A 14,721-nucleotide genomic window follows, 5' to 3' on the forward strand; every position below is an offset into this window, starting at 1 on the left:
TAAACAGCCTCCTGGTGCTTCGGAGCTCATTAATTGTTAAATAATTGTAAACAAAGCCGCCAAAGATTGAGAAAAGATGTACAGGTTCCTAAGTGCTTGCGTAAGTGCTTTCGTGAATCTGGGCCCTGAGCTATATACAAGGTACACGACCCCCGGGAGACGACGTCACACCACCACCAGGCGACATGCACCACCATTATCACATCGTTAATGATATTCCGTTACAAGCTCAACAACATAACGTGTAACTTACTTGGACTCAATAATACTGATCTTAATGGATGAGTATGAGCTTGACAGTTTACACACACACACACACACAGACACACACACACACACACACACACACACACACACACAGGAACAGGTTGTGGAAGCAAATACTATTCATAATTTTAAAACCAGGTATGATAGGGAAATGGGACAGGAGTCATTGCTGTAAACAACCGATGCTCGAAAGGCGGGATCCAAGAGTCAATGCTCGATCCTGCAAGCACATATAGGTGAGTACATATAGGTGAGTACACACACACACACACACACACACACACACACACAACACTACCAGGGGGTATATACAGAAAGTGACAAGGAAATCTGCGAGACACTGAATGCCAGTTTCCATGGAGTGTTCACAACCAAGCCTGAGCAGCTCCCATTGTTAGAAGGGGTTACCCTAGATGAAAGACTATCAGATATAGAGGTGACAGCAGAGGAGGTAATGAAACAGTTGACAACACTGGATGCAACTAAAGCGGTTGGACCAGACAAAGTATCACCGTGGATACTAAAAGAGGCAGCGCAGGCCTTCAGCGTGCCTCTGGCAGTGATCTTTAATGAATCACTATGTCGGGAGAATTGCCCAGTTGCTGGAAGAGGGCAAATGTCGTGCCGATTTTCAAGAAAGGTGATAGGGAGGAGGCACTTAACTATAGACCTGTATCACTGACAAGCATCCCCCTGTAAAATACTGGAAAGAATAATTAGGCTACGACTGGTTGCACACCTGGAGAACATTAGGTTTGTGAACAAACAACAACATTCTCGTTCTGGAAAGGAAATTCATGCCTAACAAACTTTTTGGAATTTTATGATAAAATAACGATGATCAAGCAGGACAGGGAAGGATGGGCAGACTGCATATTTCTTGACTGCCAAAAATCCTTTGATACAGTACCGCACATGAGACTGCTATTCAAACTTGAGAGGCAGGCGGGAGTTTGCGGAAAGGCCCTAGCATGGGTAAGGAACTACCTAACAGGAAGGAGCCAGAGAGTTACGGTAAGGGGCGAGAAGTCGGACTGGCGAACAGTAACTAGTGGAGTACCTCAAGGATCGGTGCTGGGACCAATTCTATTTCCCACATATCCCACATACGTTAACGACAAGTTTACAGGAGTAGAGTCCTACATGTCAATGTTCGCGGATGCCGCAAAGTTGATGAAAAGAGTTGTGACAGATGAGGATTGCAGGATCCTCCAAGAGGACTTGAACAGGTCGCAGAGATGGCCAGAGAAATGGCTACTGGAGTTCAACACGAGCAAATGTAAAGTTATGGAAATGGAATTAGGTGATAGGAGACCAAAGGGACAGTACACAATGAAGGGGAACTGCCTAACTGTAACGATTCGAGAAAGAAACCTGGGGGTGGATGTGACACCTAATCTATCTCCCGAGACATGTAAATAGGATATCAACAGCAGCGCACTCTACACTGGGAAAAGTTAGAACATCATTCAGAAACCTAAGTAAGAAGGCATTTAGGGCGCGTCTTAGAGTATGCCGTCTCATCACGGAGTCCCCACCTGAAGAAACACATAAGGAAACTGAAACAGGCTCAGACGTTTGTGACGAGGCTCGTCCCAGAGTTACGAGGGATGGGATATGAAGAGCGCCTGAAGGAACTGTGCCTTACGACACTAGAAAAAAAGGGAGGGCGGGGTTATGATAGGAACGTATAAAATACTCAGGGAGATTGACAGAGTGAACATAGACGAAATGTTCACACGGAATAGTAACAGAACAAGGAGTCATGTGTGGAAGCTGGAAACTCAGATGAGTCACAGAGATGTTAGGAAGTTTTCTGTTAGCGTGAGAGTAGTAGAAAAATGGAATTCACTTAAGGAGCAGGTGGTGGAAACAAACTCTATTCATAATTTTAAAACTAGGTATGATAGGGAAATGAGACAGAAGTCATTGCTGCAAAGAAACGATGGCTAGAAATGCGGGATCCAGGAGTCAATGTTCGATCCTGCAGACACAAATAGGTGAGTACACACACACACACACACGACCCTCGGGGGCCGGTAGCTGAGCGGACAGCACGCTGTACGCGTGATCCTGTGGTCCCGGGTTCGATCCTGGGCGCCGGCGAGAAACAACGGGCAGAGTTTCTTTCACCGTAATGCCCCTGTTACCTAGCAGTAAATAGGTACCTGGGAGTTAATCAGCTGTCACGGGCTGCTTCCCTAGGGGGAGGGGGGAAATATAGTTAGTAACAGTTGATTGGACAGTTGAGAGGCGGGCCTTAACAGCAGAGCTCAACCCCTGCAAGCACAACTAGATGAATACAACTAGATGACTACACACACCCAACCTTGATCAATGACCTTTACTTCACCAGCCGCTAAAGGCCAATATCCCGCCCTAATAATAATATTTAATTAATATCCTTAAGAAGAAGTTCAGGCAGATTCTTATTTTTAATTAACGGATGCAAATGAAAACAATTAAATGTCCTTCATTACGGGTGCAAAACCTTCACCACAATCCTGGACCTCCCCGGCACCATCACCACACTACCATACACTCCGGGACCTCCCCGGCACCATCACCACACTACCATACACTCCGGGACCTCCCCGGCACCATCACCACACTACCATACACTCCGGGACCTCCCCGGCACCATCACCACACTACCATACACTCCGGGACCTCCCCGGCACCATCACCACACTACCATACACTCCGGGACCTCCCCGGCACCATCACCACACTACCATACACTCCTGGACCTCCCCGGCACCATCACCACACTACCATACACTCCAGGACCTCCCCGGCACCATCACCACACTACCATACACTCCGGGACCTCCCCGGCACCATCACCACACTACCATACACTCCGGGACCTCCCCGGCACCATCACCACACTACCATACACTCCGGGACCTCCCCGGCACCATCACCACACTACCATACACTCCTGGACCTCCCCGGCACCATCACCACACTACCATACACTCCAGGACCTCCCCGGCACCATCACCACACTACCATACACTCCGGGACCTCCCCGGCACCATCACCACACTACCATACACTCCGGGACCTCCCCGGCACCATCACCACACTACCATACACTCCGGGACCTCCCCGGCACCATCACCACACTACCATACACTCCGGGACCTCCCCGGCACCATCACCACACTACCATACACTCCGGGACCTCCCCGGCACCATCACCACACTACCATACACTCCGGGACCTCCCCGGCACCATCACCACACTACCATACACTCCGGGACCTCCCCGGCACCATCACCACACTACCATACACTCCAGGACCTCCCCGGCACCATCACCACACTACCATACACTCCGGGACCTCCCCGGCACCATCACCACACTACCATACACTCCGGGACCTCCCCGGCACCATCACCACACTACCATACACTCCGGGACCTCCCCGGCACCATCACCACACTACCATACTTTAAAGCCTTTATCACTGATCCATTTAGCATTATTTTTTATCCGAAATACCGTGAGACCACTTGCCAGCTCCCAGGGGTACCAGAGGTGGCGTCGCAGGTACCAGCGGGGTCGTAGCTACCAAGGCCTGGGGGGGGGGGGGGGGCGCAGCTATCAGTGCCCCCCCCCTACCCCGCCCACCTGACAGCTGGGGCCAGAACAAAACAGAATTCTCTTTCACATTTATTCCATCCTTTGCTCAATCTGATTTCCTTGTGATCACTGTTCCCTAGCTCACTCCCTATTTCCTTGTGATCACTGTTCCCTAGCTCACTCCCTATTGTGATCACTGTTCCCTAGCTCACTCCCTATTGTGATCACTGTTCCCTAGCTCACTCCCTATTGTGATCACTGTTCCCTAGCTCACTCCCTATTTCCCTGTGATCACTGTTCCCTAGCTCACTCCCTATTGTGATCACTGTTCCCTAGCTCACTCCCTATTTCCCTGTGATCACTGTTCCCATAGCTCACTCCCTATTTCCCTGTGATCACTGTTCCCATAGCTCACTCCCTATTTCCCTGTGATCACTGTTCCCTAGCTCACTCCCTATTTCCCTGTGATCACTGTTCCCTAGCTCACTCCCTATTTCCCTGTGATCACTGTTCCCTAGCTCACTCCCTATTGTGATCACTGTTCCCTAGCTCACTCCCTATTTCCCTGTGATCACTGTTCCCTAGCTCACTCCCTATTTCCCTGTGATCACTGTTCCCTAGCTCACTCCCTATTTCCCTGTGATCACTGTTCCCTAGCTCACTCCCTATTTCCCTGTGATCACTGTTCCCATAGCTCACTCCCTATTTCCCTGTGATCACTGTTCCCATAGCTCACTCCCTATTTCCCTGTGATCACTGTTCCCTAGCTCACTCCCTATTTCCCTGTGATCACTGTTCCCTAGCTCACTCCCTATTTCCCTGTGATCACTGTTCCCTAGCTCACTCCCTATTGTGATCACTGTTCCCTAGCTCACTCCCTATTTCCCTGTGATCACTGTTCCCTAGCTCACTCCCTATTTCCCTGTGATCACTGTTCCCTAGCTCACTCCCTATTTCCCTGTGATCACTGTTCCCTAGCTCACTCCCTATTTCCCTGTGATCACTGTTCCCATAGCTCACTCCCTATTTCCCTGTGATCACTGTTCCCATAGCTCACTCCCTATTTCCCTGTGATCACTGTTCCCTAGCTCACTCCCTATTTCCCTGTGATCACTGTTCCCTAGCTCACTCCCTATTTCCCTGTGATCACTGTTCCCTAGCTCACTCCCTATTTCCCTGTGATCACTGTTCCCTAGCTCACTCCCTATTTCCCTGTGATCACTGTTCCCATAGCTCACTCCCTATTTCCCTGTGATCACTGTTCCCATAGCTCACTCCCTATTTCCCTGTGATCACTGTTCCCATAGCTCACTCCCTATTTCCCTGTGATCACTGTTCCCTAGCTCACTCCCTATTTCCCTGTGATCACTGTTCCCTAGCTCACTCCCTATTTCCCTGTGATCACTGTTCCCTAGCTCACTCCCTATTTCCCTGTGATCACTGTTCCCTAGCTCACTCCCTATTTCCCTGTGAACACTGTTCCCTAGCTCACTCCCTATTTCCCTGTGATCACTGTTCCCTAGCTCACTCCCTATTTCCCTGTGATCACTGTTCCCTAGCTCACTCCCTATTTCCCTGTGATCACTGTTCCCTAGCTCACTCCCTATTTCCCTGTGATCACTGTTCCCTAGCTCACTCCCTATTTCCCTGTGATCACTGTTCCCTAGCTCACTCCCTATTTCCCTGTGATCACTGTTCCCTAGCTCACTCCCTATTTCCCTGTGATCACTGTTCCCTAGCTCACTCCCTATTTCCCTGTGATCACTGTTCCCTAGCTCACTCCCTATTTCCCTGTGATCACTGTTCCCTAGCTCACTCCCTATTTCCCTGTGATCACTGTTCCCTAGCTCACTCCCTATTTCCCTGTGATCAGTGTTCCCATAGCTCACTCCCTATTTCCCTGTGATCACTGTTCCCTAGCTCACTCCCTATTTCCCTGTGATCACTGTTCCCTAGCTCACTCCCTATTTCCCTGTGATCAGTGTTCCCATAGCTCACTCCCTATTTCCTTGTGATCACTGTTCCCTAGCTCACTCCCTATTTCCCTGTGATCACTGTTCCCTAGCTCACTCCCTATTTCCCTGTGATCAGTGTTCCCATAGCTCACTCCCTATTTCCTTGTGATCACTGTTCCCATAGCTCACTCCCTATTTCCCTGTGATCACTGTTCCCATAGCTCACTCCCTATTTCCTTGTGATCACTGTTCCCATAGCTCACTCCCTATTTCCCTGTGATCACTGTTCCCTAGCTCACTCCCTATTTCCTTGTGATCATTGTTTTTATAGCTCACTCCCTATTTCCCTGTGATCATTGTTTTTTAGCTCACTCCCTATTTCCCTGTGATCATTGTTTTTATAGCTCACTCCCTATTTCCCTGTGATCATTGTTTTTATAGCTCACTCCCTATTTCCTTGTGATCACTGTTCCCTAGCTCACTCCCTATTTCCCAGTGATCATTGTTTTTATAGCTCACTCCCTATTTCCTTGTGATCACTGTTCCCTAGCTCACTCCCTATTTCCCTGTGATCATTGTTTTTATAGCTCACTCCCTATTTCCCTGTGATCATTGTTCCCATAGCTCACTCCCTATTTCCCTGTGATCATTGTTCCCATAGCTCACTCCCTATTTCCCTGTGATCATTGTTCCCATAGCTCACTCCCTATTTCCCTGTGATCATTGTTCCCATAGCTCACTCCCTATTTCCCTGTGATCATTGTTCCCATAGCTCACTCCCTATTTCCCTGTGATCATTGTTCCCATAGCTCACTCCCTATTTCCTTGTGATCACTGTACCCATAGCTCACTCCCTATTTCCTTGTCCTCACTGTTCCATAGCTCACTACCTATTTCCATGTTATTAATTTGTGTCTCCTTGTTAGTTAACACTAAGTCTAAAATTAAAGTCACTCTAGCCACCAATACTGCTAGACCTAGATGCTCTAGATATTTCATCCCATAGATTCTTTGTTTCCATTCTGTCTAAGTTCGGTGACCTATATATAACTCCTATTATAATATTTTTACTTTTTCCTTTAATTGTATCCAAATAGTTTCTGTGTGTGGCTCAGGTTTGATTCCCTCTTTGAGACTACATTTCAAATTTTGCCTAACATATATGGCTACTCCCCCTCCTCGTCTAATATGTCTGTGTGAAATAGTTTAAATCTGCTTCTTGATATTCAGCTAATAGTTCTTGGTTTTCTATATTTATCCATGTTTTTGTATATGCAATAATATATATATATATATATATATATATATATATATATATATATATATATATATATATATATATATATATATATATATAAATATATATATATATATATATATATATAACTGAAAACTCACACCCCAGAAGTGACTCGAACCTTTTGGGTTCGAGTCACTTCTGGGGTGTGAGTTTTCAGTTGCATATTGTCCTGGGGACCATTCAGGCTTGTTCGCATATATATATATATATATATATATATATATATATATATATATATATATATATATATATATATATATATATATATATATATATATATATACAACTTTAGAACACTTTCCCACCAGGAGACTCGAACCCTAGCCAGCACAGAAGCCTTCCAGCAACTTCCAGCAATATATATATATATATATATATATATATATATATATATATATATATATATATATATATATATATATATTGTTTCTGTGCAGACTAGAGCATTTAAATCGCATGTTTTTGTGTCTTAGACTTGTACTGTTCGTGTAATATACCATAAGTGTATGGCTATTTTGAGGCCCTTCTCCTGCCCTGTTCAGTTTACCAATTATTTTCCCCCCACCAACACATACTTTTAATGCCTCCTTCCCCCATATGTATTCCCATACCACTATCTACTAACAGTTTAAACCCAAACAAACACCTCCAACACCAGATTCCAACCAGTTGGCAACAGCAACTGCCCCATTAACCGGGCAGATGCAGGTTAATGCTGACAAATAGAGGGTTGTGAGGCTAGGTTATCTTGAGGTTATCTTGAGTTGATTTCGGGGCTTTAGTGTCTCCGCGGCCCGGTCCTAGACCAGGCCTCCACCCCCAGGAAGCAGCCCGTGAAAGCTGACTAACTCCCAGGTACCTATTTACTGCTAGGTAACAGGGGCATTCAGGGTGAAAGAAACTTTGCCCATTTGTTTCTGCCTCGTGCGGGAATCGAACCCGCGCCACAGAATTACGAGTCCTGCGCGCTATCCACCAGGCTACGAGGCCCCTAGGTGATGGCAGTTACCAGATATCAGCTGCATAGTGTTGCAATTGTAAAGTCTCGGAGGAAAAATGATCTGGGAGTTTTGTTTAGTAGGAATTTAAAGCCGAAAAATCTGTGTATAAATGTTCGAAATAAGACAAATAGGACACTGGGATTTATTTCTAGAAAAGTTAGCAATAAAACACCCGGTCTTATTCTTCAGTTATATCTTGCTCTTGTTAAGTGCCATTAACATTTCAATGGAAATGTTAATGGAACATTTCCACTCCATTTCTTGTTTGGTTCAGTTTTGGTCGCCAGATATAAATATATGTGGACATAAGTGAATGGACATAAATTCACTAGAACTCATCCAGGTTAGGATAACAAAGTTAATCCAGCAAATTAGAAACCTTCCACATGAAGAGAGATGAGAAAGCTTAATTTACATTTTCTAGACAAGCGAAGATTGTCTAGAAAATTGACTGGAGTGAAGTGGATGAATGGGCATCATAATGGCGATATTAATATGATATTAAATATCAACGCATTCTAAAACACTAAACAATTAGGTATAAATTTGGTAAGTTTAGAGTTAGGAAAGACCTGGGTAAATACTGGGATTGAAACACAGTTCTTGACTTATTAGATTACCGGGTAACACAATAGCCGCGAGTTCGCTGGATTGTTTCAAGCGCAGGTTAGACACGTATATGAATGAATTCGGCCGAAAATAAACAGGAGCTGTCAAGTATTAACCAATAAGCTTCCTGCAGTTTCTTTAATTCTTAGGTTCTTAATTTTGAACCAAACATAACATTCAGAAAGTCAACTTTGCATCATAATATGGTACGTGATGACCAGGTAACCACTGCACCAGGAGCGTGCAACTGGTGCAGGATAAAGAGGCCTGGTGACCTGGGCCAAGACTGGCGCACGCTCCGTCCTCGGGGGAGGCTGGTGGTCCTCTTAACCAACGCCTCCTGGCTGGTGGTCCTCTTAACCAACACCTCCTGGAAAGGTTTATTTAGGCGGGTTTGAACGACCCACTTACTGGTAGGGAGGGAGGGGGGGGGGAAGGGTTGGCATGTGTGTGTGTGTACTCACCTAGTTGTGCTTGCGGGGGTTGAGTTCTGGCTCTACGGCTCAACTGTCAATCAACAGGTTCCTGAGCCTACTGGGCTCTATCATATCTACATTTAAAACTGTGTATGGAGTCAGCCTCCACCACATCACTGCCTAATGCATTCCATCTGTTAACTACTCTGACACTGAAAAAGTTCTTTCTAACGTCCCTGTGGCTCATATGGGTACTCAGTTTCCACCTGTGTCCCCTTGTTCGCGTCCCACCAGTGTTGAATAGTTTATCCTTGTCTACCCTGTCAATATCCCTGGGGATTTTGTAGATAGTGATCATGTCTCCCCTTACTCTTCTGTCTTCCAGAGTCGTAAGGTGCATCTCTCGCAGCCTTTCCTCGTAACTCATGCCTCTTAGTTCCGGGACTAGTCTAATGGCATACCTCTGAACTTTTTCCAGCTTTGTCTTGTACTTGACAAGATACGGGCTCCATGCTGGGGCCGCATACTCCAGGATTGGTCTTACATATGTGGTGTACAAGGTTCTGAATGATTCCTTACACAGGTTCCTGAACGCTGTTCTGATTTAATTTTTAATTTTGCCCCGAGGGGCGAGTTTATTGGGCAGCGCCACTCATCTTGTGAGTGAACATACCGCCATAGCAGAATGTACAACACTCCCCAATAGGAAGAAAACCCGCTGGGTTGTTCATCCTGTCACTTGTACCCAGACACAGCTGGGACTTGCTTAACTGTCTCAAGTGAACAGCTCCTCAAACAAGAAGATTAACATCTGTCAACCCTTAAAAGCTTACGTTATCTTGCGGGTGCAAAATTGGGAAATCTTTTAAGAACAGTATCAACATTTGACAAAAAGTGTTTTCCTAACTCAAACAATGTGGGGTTTATTATTCTACAGTTATTCCTAATATCTCTCAGGTGTTCACATTCACGTAGATAGTGGTCAAGGCGGTGTCCATCACTCTCACCACAGATGCTGCAACTTCGCTGATCAACTGTTGTTTCCATTCCAAATCTCCATGGATATTTGTATCCAAGACGGATTCTCGCTATTACAGATTCTCTCCCTCGTCGTCCTCCTCTTCGGCCATACTGATTGGGATTGCCAGCTGCAACCATGTTGTACCATCGTACAGATTCACTGGTTTGTGCTTCTATCCTCCTTTCCTCAGTTACCTTGTCACGGTGATGTTGCCTGATAATACCTCTAATTTGTAGTTGAGTCTTGGGTATGAAGTATTCAATATGGTCTCCTTCAGCGCCTTCAGCAGCCAGCACATCTGCTCGTTCATTCCCACATATTCCAACATGGGAGGGGATCCACAGAAACTTGATGATGTTAGCCAGCCTCGCATATGCCGCAGACGTTATTCTCTTTATGTGGGCTTCAGGAGACAGGTTTGGTGTGATATCAACTCCTAGATCTTTCTCTCTGTCCGTTTCATGAAGTACTTCATCTCCTATTCTGTATATTGCCTCTGGCCTTCTGTTTCCACCGCCTAGTTTTATTACTTTGCATTTACTCGGGTTGAACTTGAGCAGCCATTTGTTGGACCATTCATTCAATCTGCCCAGGTCATCTTATAGCCTCCTACTGTCCTCCTCTGTTTCAATCCTCCTCATAATTTTTGCGTCATCAGTACTCACCTATTTGTGTCTGAAGGATCGAGCATTGACTCTTGGATCCCGCCTTTCGAGAATCGGATGTTTACAGCAATAACTCCGGTCCTATTTCCCTATCATATCTAGTTTTAAAATAATGAATAGAATTTGCTTCCACAACCTGCATTCCATTTTCCCACTACTCTCACGCTAAAAGAAAACTTCCTAACATCTCTGTGACTCATCTGAGTTTCCAGCTTCCACCCATGTCCCCTCGTTCTGTTATTATTACATGTGAACATTTCGTCTATGTCCACTCTGTCAATCCCCCTGAGAATTTTATACGTTCCTATCATGTCTCCACCTCCCCCTTCTTTTTTCTAACGTCGTAAGGCACAGTTCCCTCAGGCGCTCCTCATACCCCATCCCTCGTAACTCTGGGACGAGTCTCGTTGCAAACCTCTGAACCTTTTCCAGTTTCCTTATATGCTTCTTCAGATGGGGCTCCATGATGAGGCGGCATACTCTAAGACTGGCCTCCCGTAAGCAGTGTAAATTAAGCGCCCTAAATGCCTCCTTACTTAGGTTTCTAAGTGTTTGTGTGTGTGTGTTTGTGTGTGTGTGTGTGTGTGTGTGTGTGTGTGTGTGTGTGTGTGTGTGTGTGTGTGTGTGTGTGTTATAAATGTAATAGTTGCTCGAGAGTATTCATGGAGAAAGAGCTTGGATACAGGGGAGATGCCAGTAGCTTTAAATCAGCAGATATCGCTCCACTGCACAAAGGAGGTAGTAAAACCTTGCCAAAAATATTTTTAGACAAGTTGCACTAACATCACATAAAATAAAAGCTTTAGAGACAGTGAATAGGAATCAAATCTTCGGCGTTATGGAAAACAATGACCTTCACAATCCAGGTCAACACGGATTTACAGCTGGAAGATCCTGTCTTGGAACGACTCAATCACTGTCAGAAGAATCGCAGAAATATTAGAAGAAAAACAAAATGCAGATGTTGTAAACACGGAATTTTAAACACTGAAACTCCAGCTCCCGGCCCCTGGCTGATCAGGGGACAGGAGCTGGAGCTACACACTATGACGGTACAACTGCAGGTACCACAGCCTGTAGTGTCTACGAGGGACTATTAAACGAACAGTGAAGGCCCAGAGCAGTGTTCCTTAGTGACAAGCGGCCGACAGGCGAGTGAGCGGCTGTGAGGTGTGTGGATGAAATAAGAGGGTGAGGAAGATGCCTCAGGGCGGTGGTGAAGATGCCTCAGGGCGGTGAGGAAGATGCCTCAGGGCGGTGGTGAAGATGCCTCAGGGCGGTGAGGAAGATGCCTCAGGGCGGTGAGGAAGATGCCTCAGGGCGGTGAGGAAGATGCCTCAGGGCGGTGAGGAAGATGCCTCAGGGCGGTGAGGAAGATGCCTCAGGGCGGTGGTGAAGAGGAACCAGCCCGAAACGAGTTATGAATATACAAGAGCGGGGGGCCAAGAGTCAGAGCCCCGGGCGATCAGCGAGAACCATCATATCCGTGTGTAAGTCTGTGGACCACGGGGTTACAGCAGCAAGGAAAAGGGTGACAGTGAGGTTATCTTGAGATGATTTCGGGGCTTTAGTGTCACCGCGGCCCGGTCCTCGACCAGGCCTCCACCCCCAGGAAGCAGCCCGTGACAGCTAACTAACACCCAGGTACCTATTTTACTGCTAGGTAACAGGGGCATAGAGTGAAAGAAACTTTGCCCATTGTTTCTCGCCGGCGCCTGGGATCGAACCCGGGACCACAGGATCACAAGTCCAGTGTGTTGTCCGCTCGGCCGACCGGCTCCCCTGAGAAAAACTAAAAACTAAAACTTGAAAGTGAGAAAGTAAACTCTGAGATTACCAGAACACGTGAGTAATCTCGCGTGGGTGGGACCCAGGGCTGAGTACTAGGGCGTGTGATGGTGAAGACACGTCCCTCGAGATTAGCCGAAATTTACAGGTACAGACAGTAAAAGGTAATTGACTGGTGAGCGGAGAACAAGGGCAGCCTAGTGCACGGCGCCAGGTTACTGGTGCAACTGAACTCCAGGCGCGGAGGTTGTCGGATGTCGCCAGTCACGGGAAATCTCGATATACCAGTCCCGGGTATATATGTAATATTTGAGTGAATTATAATTATATTGTGACTGAGTGAGATATAGAGAATATACTCGGATGGATCTTGATAAGACGACTCCGCTGATATCCTACAAGCCCACATTCGGGTGATTAATTACCAGAATATTAAGTAGCAGATAGCCCCGGACTACTAATGATGTCAGTGGGGAAAATTGATTTCTTTAAATAATATATTAATAGTGTGAATTTAATTACTTCCGTATAGATTACATTAAGATAATGAATGGCGCAAGCAATTCCAGTGCAAGAGCATGAGAAGGAATCATATATATATATATATATATATATATATATATATATATATATATATATATATATATATATATATATATATATATATATATATATATATATATGTGTGTGTGTGTGTGTGTGTGTACTCACCTAGTTGTACTCACCTAGTTGTGTCTGCAGGATCGAGCATTGACTCTTGGATCCCGCCTTTCGAGCATCGGTTGTTTACAGCAATGACTCCTGTCCTATTTCCCTATCATACCTGGTTTTAAAATTATGAATAGTATTTGCTTCCACAACCTGTTCCTGAAGTGCATTCCATTTCCCCACTACTCTCACGCTAAAAGAAAACTTCCTAACATCTCTGTGACTCATCTGAGTTTCAAGCTTCCATCCATGTCCTCTCGTTCTGTTACTATTCCGTGTGAACATTTCATCTATGTCCACTCTGTCAATTCCTCTGAGTATCTTATACGTTCCTATCATGTCCCCCCTCTCCCTTCTTCTTTCTAGTGTCGTAAGGCACAGTTCCCTCAGGCGCTCTTCATACCCCATCCCTCGTAGCTCTGGGACGAGTCTCGTTGCAAACCTCTGAACCTTTTCCAGTTTCATTATATGCTTCTTCAGATGGGGACTCCATGATGAGGCGGCATACTCTAAGACTGGCCTTACGTAGGCAGTGTAAAGCGCCCTAAATGCCTCCTTACTTAGGTTTCTGAATGATGTTCTAACTTTTGCCAGTGTAGATTACGCTGCTGTCGTTATCCTATTAATATGTGCCTCAGGAGATAGATTAGGTGTTACGTCCACCCCCAGGTCTCTTTCACGCGTCGTTACAGGTAGGCTGTTCCCCTTCATTGTGTACTGTCCCTTTGGTCTCCTATCTCCTAGTCCCATTTCCATAACTTTACATTTGCTCGTGTTGAATTCTAGTAGCCATTTCTCTGACCATCTCTGCAATCTGTTCAGGTCCTCTTGGAGGATCCTGCAATCCTCATCTGTCACAACTCTTCTCATCAACTTTGCATCATCCGCAAACATCGACATGTAGGACTCTACGCCTGTAAACATGTGTGTGTGTGTGTGTGTGTGTGTGTGTGTGTGTGTGTGTGTGTGTGTGTGTGTGTGTGTGTGTGTGTGTGTGAGTGTGTGTATGTGTTATTGAATATGACGGAAAGGGTAAGATTAATGATTCTAACACGAATCTTCTTAATATTTCTTATGTTTCTCTTCACTGTCGGAGGTAGTTGAAAAATTAACTCTTCAAAGCTCATTTTCCCTTTTTTATTTATGGTCTGACGCCCAGAATCGTTTCGTAAGAATACTTCTCACATTTTCAAAGACATTTTATACTTACTTAGATCGTGCTTATATTTGTTTTTGGGTGAAGTGACGGGAAACAAAAGACAATACACGAAACAACGGGTATATACAATGGGTATATACAATGGGTATATACAATGGGTATATACAATGGGTATATACAATGGGTATATACAATGGGTATATACAATGGGTATATACAATGGGTATATACAATGGGTAT

The sequence above is a fragment of the Procambarus clarkii genome, chromosome 63 (genome assembly GCF_040958095.1).
Source record: "Procambarus clarkii isolate CNS0578487 chromosome 63, FALCON_Pclarkii_2.0, whole genome shotgun sequence".
Lineage (NCBI taxonomy): Eukaryota > Metazoa > Arthropoda > Malacostraca > Decapoda > Cambaridae > Procambarus > Procambarus clarkii.